Source organism: Aotus nancymaae, unplaced genomic scaffold, assembly GCF_030222135.1.
Source record: "Aotus nancymaae isolate 86718 unplaced genomic scaffold, 86718_ANA_hifiasm-v0.15.2.pri h1tg000040l, whole genome shotgun sequence".
NCBI classification, from domain to species: domain Eukaryota; kingdom Metazoa; phylum Chordata; class Mammalia; order Primates; family Aotidae; genus Aotus; species Aotus nancymaae.
In genome coordinates, this window is record NW_026988454.1 from 31,499,880 (window position 1) to 31,513,854 (window position 13,975).

The 13,975-nt window shown below is 40.0% G+C and overlaps 1 protein-coding gene and 1 long non-coding RNA gene across 5 annotated transcripts in view; one reads left to right on the forward strand and one right to left on the reverse strand.

Annotated features, from left to right (window-relative positions):
- The window catches only part of PDE7B (phosphodiesterase 7B), a 326,767-nt gene that overhangs the window by 84,381 nt on the left and 228,411 nt on the right, over positions 1-13,975 (reverse strand). The gene's annotated exons all lie outside the window — the stretch shown is intronic.
- LOC105732395 (uncharacterized) lies at positions 5,880-10,924 on the forward strand. The gene is made up of 3 exons (XR_001110970.2): positions 5,880-6,032; positions 6,293-6,388; positions 7,520-10,924. It is a non-coding gene; the product is annotated as an uncharacterized LOC105732395 (long non-coding RNA).

The window sequence follows — 13,975 nt, forward strand, 5'->3', positions numbered from 1 at the left end:
ATAGGAAATTCTGGGTTGAAAGTTCTTTTCTTTAAGGATGTTAAATATTGGTCCCCACTCTTTTCTGGCTTGTAGGGTTTCTGCTGAGAGATCTGCTGTAAGTCTGATAGGTTTCCCTTTATGGGTAGCTTGACCTTTCTCTCTGGCTGCCCTTAGTATTTTCCCCTTCATTTCAACCCTAATCAATCTGGCAATTATGTGCCTTGGGGTTGGTCTTCTTGAAGAATATCTTTGTGGTGTTCTCTGTATTACCTGGAGTTGAATATTACCCTGCCTTGCCAGGTTGGGAAAGTTTTCCTGAATGATATCCTGAAGAGTATTTTCCAACTTGGATTCATTCTCTTCGTCACATTCAGGTACACCTATCAAACGTAAATTAGGTCTTTTCACATAGTCCCATATTTCCTGGAGACTTTGCTCATTCCTTTTCATCCTTTTTTCTCCAGTCTTGTCTTCTCATTTCATTTCACTGAGTTGGTCCTCGACTTCTGATATCCTTTCTTCTGCTTGATCAATTTGACTGTTTAAACTTGTGCATGCTTCACGAAGTTCTCGTGTTGTGTTTTTCAGCTCCATCAATTCACTTATATTCTTCTCTAAATTGTCCATTCTCGTTAACATTTCGTCAAACCTTTTTTCAAGGTTCTTAGTTTCTTTGCATTGGGTTAGAACAAGTTCTTTTAATTCACAGAAGTTTCTTATCACCCACGTTTTGAAACCTGCTTCTGTTATTGGAACACACTTGTAATCTATTAAGCCTTGTTCCGTTACTGATGAGGAATTGTGATCCCCTGTAGAGGGAGAGGCATTCTGATTTTGAGTATTCTCTGCCTTTTTACGCTGGTTTCTTCCCTTCATTATATATTTATCTGTCTGTCGTCTTTGTAATTACTGACTTTCTAACTAGATCTCTGACGTCCAACTTGTTGATTCCCAGTGCCGAAATCTGAGCAATCCACTGTGCGGGCCAAAATAGCGGTGTTAAGATTGATGGTGCTTTTCTGCCTGGGAATCTCCGGACTCTGCACCAAGAACTGGCGCGCTAAGGCACCAGCAAAACCGCCACGCCGGCCACAGGAGTCGCCCTGGCGACCCGTGGGGCTCCTCCACTGGGAATCTCCTGGTCCGTGAGCAACAAATATTTGTCTGAAAGTGCGGCATCCTCTCGTTCTCTGCGCTTTCACTGGGAGGTACGTGCCCGAGCTGCTAGTCATCAGCCATCTTGGATCTCTCTCTCAAATTTTTCTTACATAATGTATGCTTTGATTGTCGTTTGCCAATAAACCAAATATACAGTCATCATGATTTTTGGAAAAAGAATACCAGGAGAATTCCACTCCCTTGATGAGTTCAAGGTTCAATCAAACAGCAGTTTAGTGGAAATGGGCTGTTTAAGTAAGACAACCAAATCCTGTTCTGGATCAACAAGGAATCTATTACTTTCAAGTAAGAAAGCAATTATTAAAAATATTCTTCAGCAGAACTGAAATTAGCTGGCAACAAATTTTCACATTGCATCCTACTTTTGGGAAGAAGAGACAAATAACAATGGAGCCAGATGAGAGCAAAGATACCTAAACAAGCAAACAAATCAGCAGTAACCAATAAGGAAACCATACCGGGAAAATTCCATTTCGGTGCTGACACTGTCCATAACTACAATTGCACTTTGAGAAGCTGATTCCTCATAAACCTAACAATACCCCTTTGGTGTAGTAAATCATCATTTTCTAAAGGATGAAACCATGTTAAAAATACTAGTAAAGCAGGAGGCAGGATAATTGTAATCATGCTAACAATGCATCTGAGAAATTTCATAACATAAAAACAATTCAATACAAACAAACCAGACTTTCCTGATCTTAAGCATTCTATTTAATGGAAGCGTTCATGTAGTAAGATTTATGTTTTAACTGTACATTTCTAATAAAGAAAGTTTTCTTTCCTTCTCCCTGCCTTGAGGAGCCCGTTCTGATACTAAATTGCTTTAATACTGGTGGGAAGAGAGAATTAACTGAGTAACAACAGTCCTCAGAGGAGCAGAGGCCACTGGGCTGTTGTCCGAGGGACAGAACAAGCGGTGTCCTGCCGAGCTGCTTTTCCTGGCCCAGGGTCTCAGGCAATCATCTATTTACCTAAGGCCTTATATCCAAGCTAAACAATTATTTTGACTATTCATTAAACCCTTGTTTAACTTAAGCAGCTTGTTTTTTTTCTCTTCTGGCAAATGAAAGGTGCTGTGGAAGCTGGTAGGAAGCGTTGACAGCCCAGAGTCATGTCCCCAGTCTGTTCTTATTGTGTTCCAAAAGGAAACAAACAGCAGGGGCATTCTGATTTTGAAAGGGCTGCTGCTTTTTTGCTCCTTCAGGCTGACAACATAACATGTTGTCCCCTGGACTGAAGGCTGCAAACAGGCCCAGAGCTGAGCTGACTTGCTCCAGGAGCCTTGACCCGATGATAGCCCCTCACCCTCCCTGGGGACATGGCTCCGGAATGGACCTCTTGCTTACTTGGCCTCTTGTACTGCCTCTGGTTAATAAAAGCTTGTGCTAGGGAGCAGACGTCTATGTGGCCTCTTATGTAACTGGCAAAGAGGATGGAGACTCTGACGGTGATGACAACTTACAGTCGCTGAAACATGGACTATGTGACAAGAACCAGACTCTGGCCCCCGTTGTGTTGTGTCAAGGTCATCTCAGAGTGTGAGGAAAAGGTCAGAGAGGGACAGAACAGTAACTACTGTGCTCCCATGGCATCTGAGATGAATGAAGAAGTTAGTGACGCTCTTGGCATAAACAGGTTGCATAGAACATAGGCTAGAGATTCATAGCAGGGGGGTCACTAAGGAACCAGGATGACGAGATAGGGCTGGTGTCAGAAAGATGAAGTTGCAAAGCAGCCCAAATATGGTGGGAAAGAAGCAGCTCTCACAAAAGGTATTCCTTTGAGCTTGCTGAGCACATTACTAATTCATGTCCCTGCTACCACTTGCAAAATAAAGACAGAGAAAACCCAGATCCCAAATCTCAGACAAGAACTCTCACCATACTGCACGCCTCAGCTGGAAGCTTTGTTTATTTCAGCTGACTACTCTCCAAATTAACTAAGTGAACGATTTCTCCTAAGATGTTTATCTGGCCTAAAACAGAGGAGGAAGGTTGTACAATTTAAGCACTCCATAGATTTATGGGATAGCACAACCAGCCAGTTCAGATAACTCAGACGGAGATTATTTTTCTGAGTACCGTGATCTTACAGGAGGGACCCAAGATGACTGATTAGACCCAAATTTCCCCCCTTGTGGATGTTCAATCTTCCACTTTATTGAGTGAGGCTGGGCCTGTCTGGTCACTAAGGACCATGGGCTGAACTGGCTAAATAGGAGGCTTCCTGTCCACTGGTCTGTTTCACTAGCTGACTATTCCTGGGCTGTCGGTGAGACAGCTTTGTATGTAGAAAAGAGGCAAACCAGGAGTTAGTCGTCCAGAAACCACATTTTTGGCAAAAGGAATGAAATACAATTTTCTTTATATGTGAAAAGATGTTCTTTCTTCTTTTCTAAAAAAGTCTTGATTTTTACATCAAAATCAGAGAGAATGGAAATTTAACCAAATTAGAGTTGCCAAACTATACTGTACTACCTTGCATCTTTAGCTTAGAATGATTGCTTTGTGACAAATTGCATTTTGGAATCTGAACGCTGCAAAAGTGAATATATAAATGGTAGTGTGTTTATTTTCTAAAGAAGGTAAGGCAGGTTTTTACTCAGACTAGTGTCAACAAGAACTATCCTCATTTTTGAGCTTGATAGTTTTTCAGAGGGAAAATGAGAAAAAAGTAAGCTTCAATCACCAGAAACACAGGAGTCTCATAAAAAAAGATATTGAACAAGAAGCAGCAGGAATGCCTAAGGAGAACTTCGAGAGGCTGTAAAAGAACTTCAAAGAACACAAAGACATATCTTCTTACAAAGTTTGGGTAAAAGGAGAACAACTTGAAGAGTGACCTTGGAGACTTAGGCAATCTGGATCTACCTTCAGTAACAAAACCACGGTGGGAATAAGATTTCGCATCGTTCATGTATTTCTGGGATAATACTTTTTATCTTCAGAATCTCAACAAAGCGAAGTTTTTTGTTTTTTAGAAGTGCCTTATATATAAAGTGCTTAGCACAGTGCCTGGCACATAGTTTGCACTCAAATACCAGTAGCTAGGATTCTTACTTAGTTACCATTCTGCTATTCTGAGTTCCTTTCTGCCCCGCCCCCACCCCAGCTCCTTGACTGTCGGTGTTTTTAGGAGGATTTTCTAAGTGTCAGGATCTGTTTGAAGGGCTTTATGTGTATGAGTGCCTTTAGTCCTTGTGACAAACCCCAGACATAGGTGTGTATATCATCCCCACTGTCCTGAGGAGCACAGAGAGCTTATAAAGTGACCATATTGGGATTCCAGGCCAGGTGCCCTTGGGAGCCCTTGCTCTGTAAAGCATTCCTGCTTGTGGCCAGGGTCTCCATTCTCCACAACAGAGACCAGGGATGACTATGCATGATGTAATTCACAGGTCCCTTAGGTCTTCTCAGGGTGTGTTTCTTCTTTCTCTGCTGGACATGCCAGGGTTAAAAAAAGTGAGCACCAAAACCATGTCCTGAGGAAAGTCGAACATTTATCCTGGTGCTTCTTCACAGCAACATTAAAAGCCCAGGACAACAGGCGTGCTGTGGACCACAGCTTGGGATCTGTGAACTCCCAGTGGTGCAGGTTAGACTATCGGGAGATGCAGACTCCACTGGGATGTGTAGGTGTCTTGTAGGTCAGTAGAACACTTAGGTGTGGGAGTCAGCAAAGGAGCCAGTTCTAGGGCAGGCTCAGAGGGGATCCTAGACTAATTCAGTTCATTTCAACAAATGCTTATGCAAAACATTATGCAAAGTGTTGAAAAGTAGGTGAGGAAAAGGGAAACGCAAAAGCTCCTAAGATGTCCTCTTGGCACTCAGATAATTAACAATCTAGAAGGGAGTCACATAAGTGAGTCGATATGGTATAAGCTAGGTGAAGTCTCACTTGCAATGATACTGAAATATCTGGGTTTGGGTTCCTCTCTCAAGCATTGTGAGGCTTTATAATTTTATATGGATGAGTAACTTGAAAATGTCTGGGTTTAAATGGCTCCCTAGCAATTCTGTAAAGTGTTCTCATTAGAATTGAAAGAAAATCATTTACTGTTGAATTTTAAAATTAAATATAATTTGTACATTTAAAAGGCCTTCTCCTCCTAGATTGATGATTGAAGATTTGACTTGGACTCTTACACTGTGTCTCCAGTAAGCAGATTTCTCTGAGTATAGGCCAATGACTTAAATTAATAATGCTCTTTTCAGAAACGGATGTCATTAGGAAAAGATGTTCTTCCAATCTGTTGAGTGTCTTAACTCCCCGTTTTGAGTGTCCATTTTCTTTGTAGCCTACTCTCTTCTTCTTCCTTCTCTCTCTTCTCCTTGCTTACCTCTCTTCCTGTATATGTATATTTTTCCAGGAACAAAAGAGAGTTATATTGTTTCGTAAAAGTTACTATATTCTTCACCTTGCCAGGAGGTTGCTGTGAGGTTCCCTTAAGGGATGATGTTGATCTGAGAGCTGGTAAATGAACAAGAGTTAATTTAAGGTGAACATCTGTTGTCTTGGCTGGCGTAATTAGTCATAGTGCCACCTTCACACTCACAAGTATTCTGCTTTAGAGCATACCTTGCATGGTCACCCTGAGTGCAGCAATCTAGGCTGTGGGGACATATTCAGAGGACCTGTGGCAGGAGGATGGCTTTTCAGAGAGACCATAACAAAGCCAAGTGTGACATGGCAGGGTGAGGCATGGTACAAAATGAGGCTGGAGAAGTGTCAGGATTTTGTAGGATAAGTTCTAAAGGATGACTTTAACAGATGTAGGATGACTAAAGAAGACTTCGGATGACTTAAGAGAATTCCTAAGAGAATTAGAAAGTCATGAAATGATTTTCATGGAACGATAATGCATTCAGGTTTGCATATTAAAAACAACTTTGGGTGCAGTATGGAGAAAGGAATGGAGGGGTAAAGAATGACTAGGTAGGAGATCATTTTAAGAGTCTAGGTGAGAAAAGACAGTAGTTTGGAGTAGGGTGCTGATGCCGGCAGAGGGAAGTGAATAGATTTTAGAGGTGTTTAGTAGGTAAAGCTGACATGACGTGGTGAGAAATTTCACATGAGGCCTGAGGGAGAGGTAAGTATCAAGGATCATTTCTAGATTTCTGGCTTGCAGGTGACTGATTGTACAAGTCACAGAAAAAGGGAATTCTAGAAGGACCCATTTTGTGGAAAGAAGTGCACTCACTCAAGAGATTTCAAAGCAAAAACCGTAAGTAGACAGTTGGACATATGGGTCTGTGGTTTAGGGGTAATTTCTGGGATGGAGATACAAATTTGTAAATCAAATAAAGCTATGGGTCATCATGAAGCTGCCCAGGAAATGATGCAAGAAGTGAATAGGTCTAGCATCCAGCCTTGAGTATCCATAACATTTAATGACTTGTAGGAGGAGGAGTCTGTAAAGCAGAAGGGGCAGTCACAGAGATAGGAGGAAAAGCAGAATTGTCATGAAAGAGAGTGCCTCAAGAGCAAGGGAGTGGTTTCCAGATAGAATGTGCGGAAGAAGCACAAGTGAAATGGTGATTGAACAAAGTCCATTGGATTTAGTTGAGTGACTGAAGTAAGAGAGAGAGAAGAATGGTCCTTTGGGCATCACATGGAGTTGGGGAACAAGGAAGGTTTTATTTAGGAGCTGATGATACTTAAATGGATCTTGAATAAGCAAAATTTCAAAAAGAAGCATTTTATTGTACTGGTTTGCAGTTGGTCAATTATAGTTACTGAAATGACATTCTTAAAAAGAAAATTATGTTGATCTTAAGAATAATCAGAATCCCTAAAAATAATAGTAATCTCTAAAATATTAATATATTATTTGATTATTAATATAGAACATAAAAATTTAAGGTGAACATATGTTGTCTTGGCTGGTGTAATTAGTCATAGTGCCACCTCCACACTCACAAGTATTCTGCTTTAGAACATACCTTGCATGGTCACCCTGAGTGCAGCAATACCTGTAAATTTTATATATTATAAATTTTCATGACATAGACTGAGGCTAAAACAGTCTATGTCATGAAAATGCCTGTAAATTTTTACATGATATAGTGATAACCTGTCTAATCACTTCCTATCTATCTTTAAATACACTTCAAGAAAAAAAAGTACAATGAAAAACCCTGCCCCCGCAAAAAAGCATTCATTGGGAAGGAAAAGATGGGTACATTGATGAGAATAAATGTGATTAGTAATGTAAAGTACCAACGAAGTCCTAATATCACTGGATAATTTCTTGTTTTTTTTTTTTTTTTGAACTTTGAATAATTTGAGAGAAGAGTTTTTATGTATTGTTTGTTTTTATGTGCTTCTGAACTTCCTGATTCTGGCCGGGAACAAGGACAAACTTGCCAAATACTGAAAGAAAAGATGTTGCTGATCACGGATAGGAAATACTCCAAGTCCCAGGAGATAGTCTGTTCTTAGGAGACTTCCACATCAAGTCTGCTGACCAGAGAAGGACCATGCGACCACCACACTCACCGCTGGAGCCCACTCAGGACCAGGAAGTATTTGGGAGTTCTTCATTCCAGACATCTGTGCCAACATGGCACTTGGGATTCTTTTAAGCTACAAGTGTTGTTCATTTTTTGTTTGTTTTTCAGAAAAGAAACAGATGGCAAAAACTACTCAGTCAGAAAGTGGTTGAACTGATTATATTATAGCCATGTTATAGAATGCTGTTACTAAACACAGTAACTTATATTTCTATAGTAATAGCTAACATTTATTGAACCTTGGTTTTGTGCTAGATAATAGTTTGAAGTACTTTTCTTGAATTAACTCATATAATCCTCGCAACTCCCTTAGATCAGTGCTATTCTCAATATCATCCTCTGAGAGGCAATGCTGATAAATTACTTTGCCCAGATGACATGGCCAGTGAGTACAAAGACAGACGGGAAATTAAGGTGACTGGCTCCGCAGCCTGTGCCCTTAACCAATGTGGTGCAATCTCTGTTTAAAGAGGTCTTGAGCTGAGCCAAGAGCCATGATCTATTGTTAAGGGAGGATGAGTATTATTAATACATAGTATTTTGAAACTGTATCACAAAGTAAAAAAAAAATCAATGGCATGAAAAATGATCCATTCCCTCTGTGACCTTGGTAAGTCCTACCCCTTCTGGACTACATTCAATCTTCTGTTTTGTTAAGTAGGGATCTGCTCTGTATACCTCACAGAAGGTAGGAATCAAAAGAAATCATACGGTTAAAAATGGATAAAACTGCTTTTCCAATCACTTTATAATAAAATTTTATTTTTAAGAATATTCTTATTGATATTTCCATATAAATATAGTACACATATAATGTGTTACCTAAATTTGATATTGTATTACACTTTGTAGAGCATATAAATCATACTATTGATACTGTTATAAAAATCTAGGTCAGTGTTAAAGTGTGTTTAAAGGGAAGAATGTTATTCTTTGATATGCAATTAAACATAATGTGAATTAAAGGATGTTATAATCAAATGTAATTGGGAAACATGCAGGTTTAGCAAAATTAATTTTTTTAATTGTAGAAATTCTCAGCCCCTTCAATATGTTAATATGCACTGAATAGCCAAGAAAGTGAGATCATATAGCATTTCTCAAATACATTAGTCTATGAAACATGTTTTCCAAGTTTCTGCTGAGATGATTGTTTTGGGGAAAATAATTAGGAAGATATTGCCGTACGTGGAGCACACGTGTGTGTAAAATGCCTAGAAATCCCCTAGCTCCATTCTCTGGTATCATTACCCATTGCATCCTTGTCTGCATGACTAGGTCTATACCTCTGGTTCTAATTTCCCTTTTGGACTGCAGACCAACTGGATGTTTATTCATTCATTCCACAAATATGTTTTTGTTTGCCGACTATGTGCCAGGCCCTGTTCTAGATGCTGGGAATATAGCAGTGAACAAAACAGATAAAATGTGCCTGCCTTTGTGGGACTGAGATTCTACTGGGGGAAGACAGACAATAAACAAAGTCAATAAGTAAATTGTCCTCCATAAGGAAATAACCTAAGTGCTATGGGCAGAAATAAGCAGGGAAGGGATGAGGGAGTGCTGGGTGGACTGCACTGTGCAGGAGTAAGGTAGGGCTGCAGTTTCAACAGGGCAGGGTCTGAGAAGGCCACACAGAGGTGACTTGGAGCAAAGACTTGAATGAAGTGTGGGAGGAGCCCTTCAGGATCAGGGAACAGCAAGTCCAGGACAACAAGGAACATGCCTGTTACTTTCTGGAAACAGCAAAGGGGCCAAAATGGTGGAGCAGGGAGAGTGGGAGCGTGAGGAGGTGAGGGTAAGGAGATAACAAGTGTGGAGACGGAGGTGGTAGTAGGTCTGAACATGTTCTTCTAAAATTCATGTGGAAACTTAATCTCCAATAGGTGGTATTAAGAACTGAGGCTTTTTGGGAAGTGATTAAGTCTTGAGGGCTCTGCCCTCCATGAATGGAATTATAAAAAAGGTGGAAGGGAGCTGGCTGGTCCCTTGCACCACAAGAGGATGCATAGAAGGTGCTGTCTTATGATGCATAGAAGGTGCTGTCTTATGATGCATAGAAGGTGCTGTCTTATGAAGCAGAGAACATGCTTTCCCCAGACACAGAACCTGTTGGCACCTTGATCTTGGACTTCCCAGCCTCTAGAACCACAGGCAATACATTTCTATTGTTTATGAATTACCCAGTATTCTGTTATAGCAATCTGAAGAGACTAGACTAAGAAAGGAGGGGAGTGGCAGATAGTTTAAAGACTTAGAGCAAAATTGAATGAGAAAGCGACATGAACTGACTAAGGTTTTTCAAGGATTGCACTGGCTTCTCTGTTGAGAGCAGACTGTTGGGGCATTCTATACATTTAATAGATCCCCAAACAAATGTTTTATCTTTTTCTGTAAACCAAGTCTTGTATTGCATTTCCCATTCCAACTGTGGCAAGTCTTGTTACTGTGCCCCTTCTCTCTCTGCTCGCTGCTCCCAGAGATGGCTTTCTCACTCAGTGGTATAGACACTCTCCTAGGGCCTATGTGTTCAGGGGCCTCTCCGGAAAAGGGAACTAAGCCACCATAAATATTCTCCTGGCTGCACAGAGAAGGCAGAAAATGGATCATGGCACGTGGCCATGGGTCTATTCATTCACACAGTTGCCCATCAATTTTATAAGTATATAACATACAAGTATGTGTATTTTAGGGAGAGGTGTATTTTGGAGTATTTTATCTGTCAAATTAAACTGGACCTTGCAAGATATGTCCTTAAAATAAAGACCTTGTAGCATATATTCTTGATATTTGGAAAGGACTATTTGGGAAGCATATAAAATTCAGAACACATTGCCCAGTGGCAGAAATAGCCCTTGAAACCTGCCCTTCTGTGTGTGGACCTCACTAACTCGTGATAGGATCAACTGGGTCATATATTAATTTGCCCAGTCAGGCCTCCACTGTGTATTAAACATACCCCTGACAGGCAGCATTGTTTGTTTACACAGCCATCATACCGGCTAATTAAACTGAAGTGGAGATACTTTACAGAGATCATTTGATGTGTTTTTTCCCAGCTTGACTGAAGTATAATTGACAGATGAAAATTCTGTTTATGGTATACAACATGTTGTGATGTGTGTGTGTATTATACACACACCCCTTGTAAAATGATAATCACAATGAAGCTAATAAACATATCATCTCACATAGAAAAATCGTGTGTATGTCTGTGTGTTGAGAACATTTAGGGTCTACTCTCTAATATTTCAAGCATATAAAACATCACTGTTGACTGTAGTCCAGAGTTTCAGAATTTATCCATCCTGTCATCTGAGACTTAGTACCCCTTGAGCAATAGCTCCCTATTTCACTCTGAGTTTTTTTTGTTTTGAGATGGAGTTTCACTCTTGTTGCCCAGGCTGGAGTGCAGTGGCCCCGTCTTGGCTCATGCAACTTCCAACTCCCGGGTTCAAGAAATTCTCCTGCCTCAGCCTCCCGAGTAGCTGGGATTATAGGTGCCTGCCACCACACCTAAGTTTTATATTTTTAGTAGAGATGGGGTTTCACCATGTTGGCCAGGCTGGTCTTGAACTCCTGACCGCAGGTGGTCCACCCGCCTCAGCCTCCCAAAGTGCTGGGATTACAGGCATGAGCCACCATGCCAGGCTTTCACTCTGAGTTTAAAAAAAATCAAATCTGCCATTTCTACCTCTTTGAAAATTTAAACAATTTTTGCCTTTTTCCAGTTTTCTGATACTTTGTTTTCACTCTTCATAATTCCACTAGCATTATTGACAGGAGTTTTGCAAACATATCTGCAAAGATCCCTTTTTTTGTGATAATTGAACCCAAAGAAACAGTTCTTCATGTCCAAACCCAATTACATGATTTTAATGTTTGAATTTGAAAACTGGAACTGAAAAACTATTACATATATATTGAAGTAATATTTTGGAGATGATAAACAGCAATGTCTATTCTTAGTCCATGTTCATTGAATACCTATTCTTTTTGTTTTTGAGACAGAGTCTCACTCTGTCACTCATGTATTATTATATTGGAAATTACTATGACTGAGCAATATAAAGTAATGACAGTAATTTTTATGCTACAGGATGATAATCAGGGGGATAATTTCTTTTAGTATGAACTGCTTAGTTTTTCATAAGTGATATGCTGCTGCTTATAGCTTTACTCCTGTATGTATAATTGTAACTGTTGGATGGATTTATGTGCAATACATAATGTCTTCTACATAGAGCACAAACTTGATACTCTCTATTGCTTATTACTTCAGACATTCAAGATTCTACCATCCGTATCTTTCCAGGGCTCCCCTCTTATGCACTTCATAACACTCATAAAAAATAGCATTTGATTCCCAGTCTTGGCTGTTCCAGTGCCTGGCCACCCAGGAGGCTGAGGGAATTGAATATTTCAGCACACTGGAGACCCATTCACAGCACATTCGTTGTGAAACTCTGATCTGCACAATTAAGACAATACTACCTGGAAACAAACCTCAAACCTAGCTTACCCTATGTTTGATTTTTTAGAATATATACTTCTTGAGGTTAACACACTTCATAGAATCCATGTTCAGAGATTCTTACTACTCATCAACAGCAATTGAGTAAGGTGAGGTGTGGGTCAGGGAAAATTTATAGTAAGAGTGAATAGAAAAAGGGAACCATTATTTAAAACAAATGTTTATATTTCTCTGAACTGACATGCAGTGACTTAGAAAAAGATAAGCTTTTGCTCACCTTTACCCTTCTAATCATAGGATTCTGCAGTTGTTAACTTGTTATCAGAACATCTTTTATTTTTGAAACTGGCCAGGAACTTCCCCCCTCAGCCCCGTATAGGAGGAGAAAAGTAATTAGGCTAACATTCTACTCTCCTTCACAACCATCTATGATCAGTTGTTTTCAATTAGATATTCTGATTTAATTGGACAGGAGTGAATCTGGGCATATTTTTACAGTTTCCCCAGTGACTTCAATGGGGAGATGCTGAGAACCACTGATGACTATCTCACTTTGCAACCCAACACACATTTTAAAGATCTCACCCAAAGCACAAAATAGAGAGGACACATGAGGCAAAAGCAAATAGGGCAGAAAGCAAATATTTATAATATACATCATCTTTGGTCATTTGTGAACCGTGTCCTGTTGGAATTTGGGCACTTTGGCTAGGGGAATGGATTAGCATTGCTCTGGTGAGTTAGGGGAGGCTTTGTGAAATGAACTGACTTGTAGAATATTTTGAAAGGAAAAATGTAGTGATAATTGAGAGTATGAACTTCTTAGAGGTTGGCATAAAGAAATATGTGGTAGAGTGGTTTTTTTGGTGAGAGATAATTTGGGAGGTAGAGGAGTGACAGACAGAGACAGGGAGGTTAGGGCATCTGTGGTGAAAACTTCCTGGCCCTCCTAGGAGACTAGGTTGTTTAACAAATCCCAAGGAACTCTGCATATAACCTGATTCAAACTAAGAGGGTAACTGGCACACTTTTTGTGGATTGGCCAAACCAGAGCCGAGGAAGGATTCTGACAACAATGTGTACTCACACTCAAAGCAAAACAATAACAAAAGTAATAAAATGTACTACTGTTGAAAAATATTTATGAGATTAAGAGCACAATAAGATGTAAGTTCATTTCATATTATTTACTATAGGGAAGGCACAATTCAAGTTCTAAAAGAGAAAAAACCAGGTCATGATACAAAGCCTAATTTTATTTTAATAGCATCTGGGAAGCCATTTCATATCCCAACAATGCCTTGAACTAAAAGCACAAATTCTCTAAATTTCTAAATGAGAAACTTTAAATTTGTAGTGCTCCTTTGGCAATCACTGATCTCCAACTTTATGGAAGACATTTTCCTGGATCTTTTCTGGACCTCTTAGCATGGCTTACCCCCCAAATCGTGATGCTCCACAGGTCAGCCTTCCTCACAGCTACATGAAGGGACCCAAGCTACCCCACCCAATGGAAGGAGATGATCCTGGATTGTATATCTGATGATTAAAGAAAAGAACAGTCACTTGTGAGTCATTCAAGGCTAACATTAATACAGGACTTTTCGAGTTAGTGGAAAAAAAAACCAACCACCTCATTTGGTGTCTTGTAGTATCTCAAAGGGCCTACACAATCGCCAGTAATCACTGTGTATCACTAAGATAGAGGGTTGGAAAGACAGACGGCTCTAGGAAAGATTATATGCCTGTGGTGGGGCAGAATATTATAGCTCCTACAAAATAGCTAAAAGTGCCTTCTTCAAACACTAGACATAGAAAATAAGGA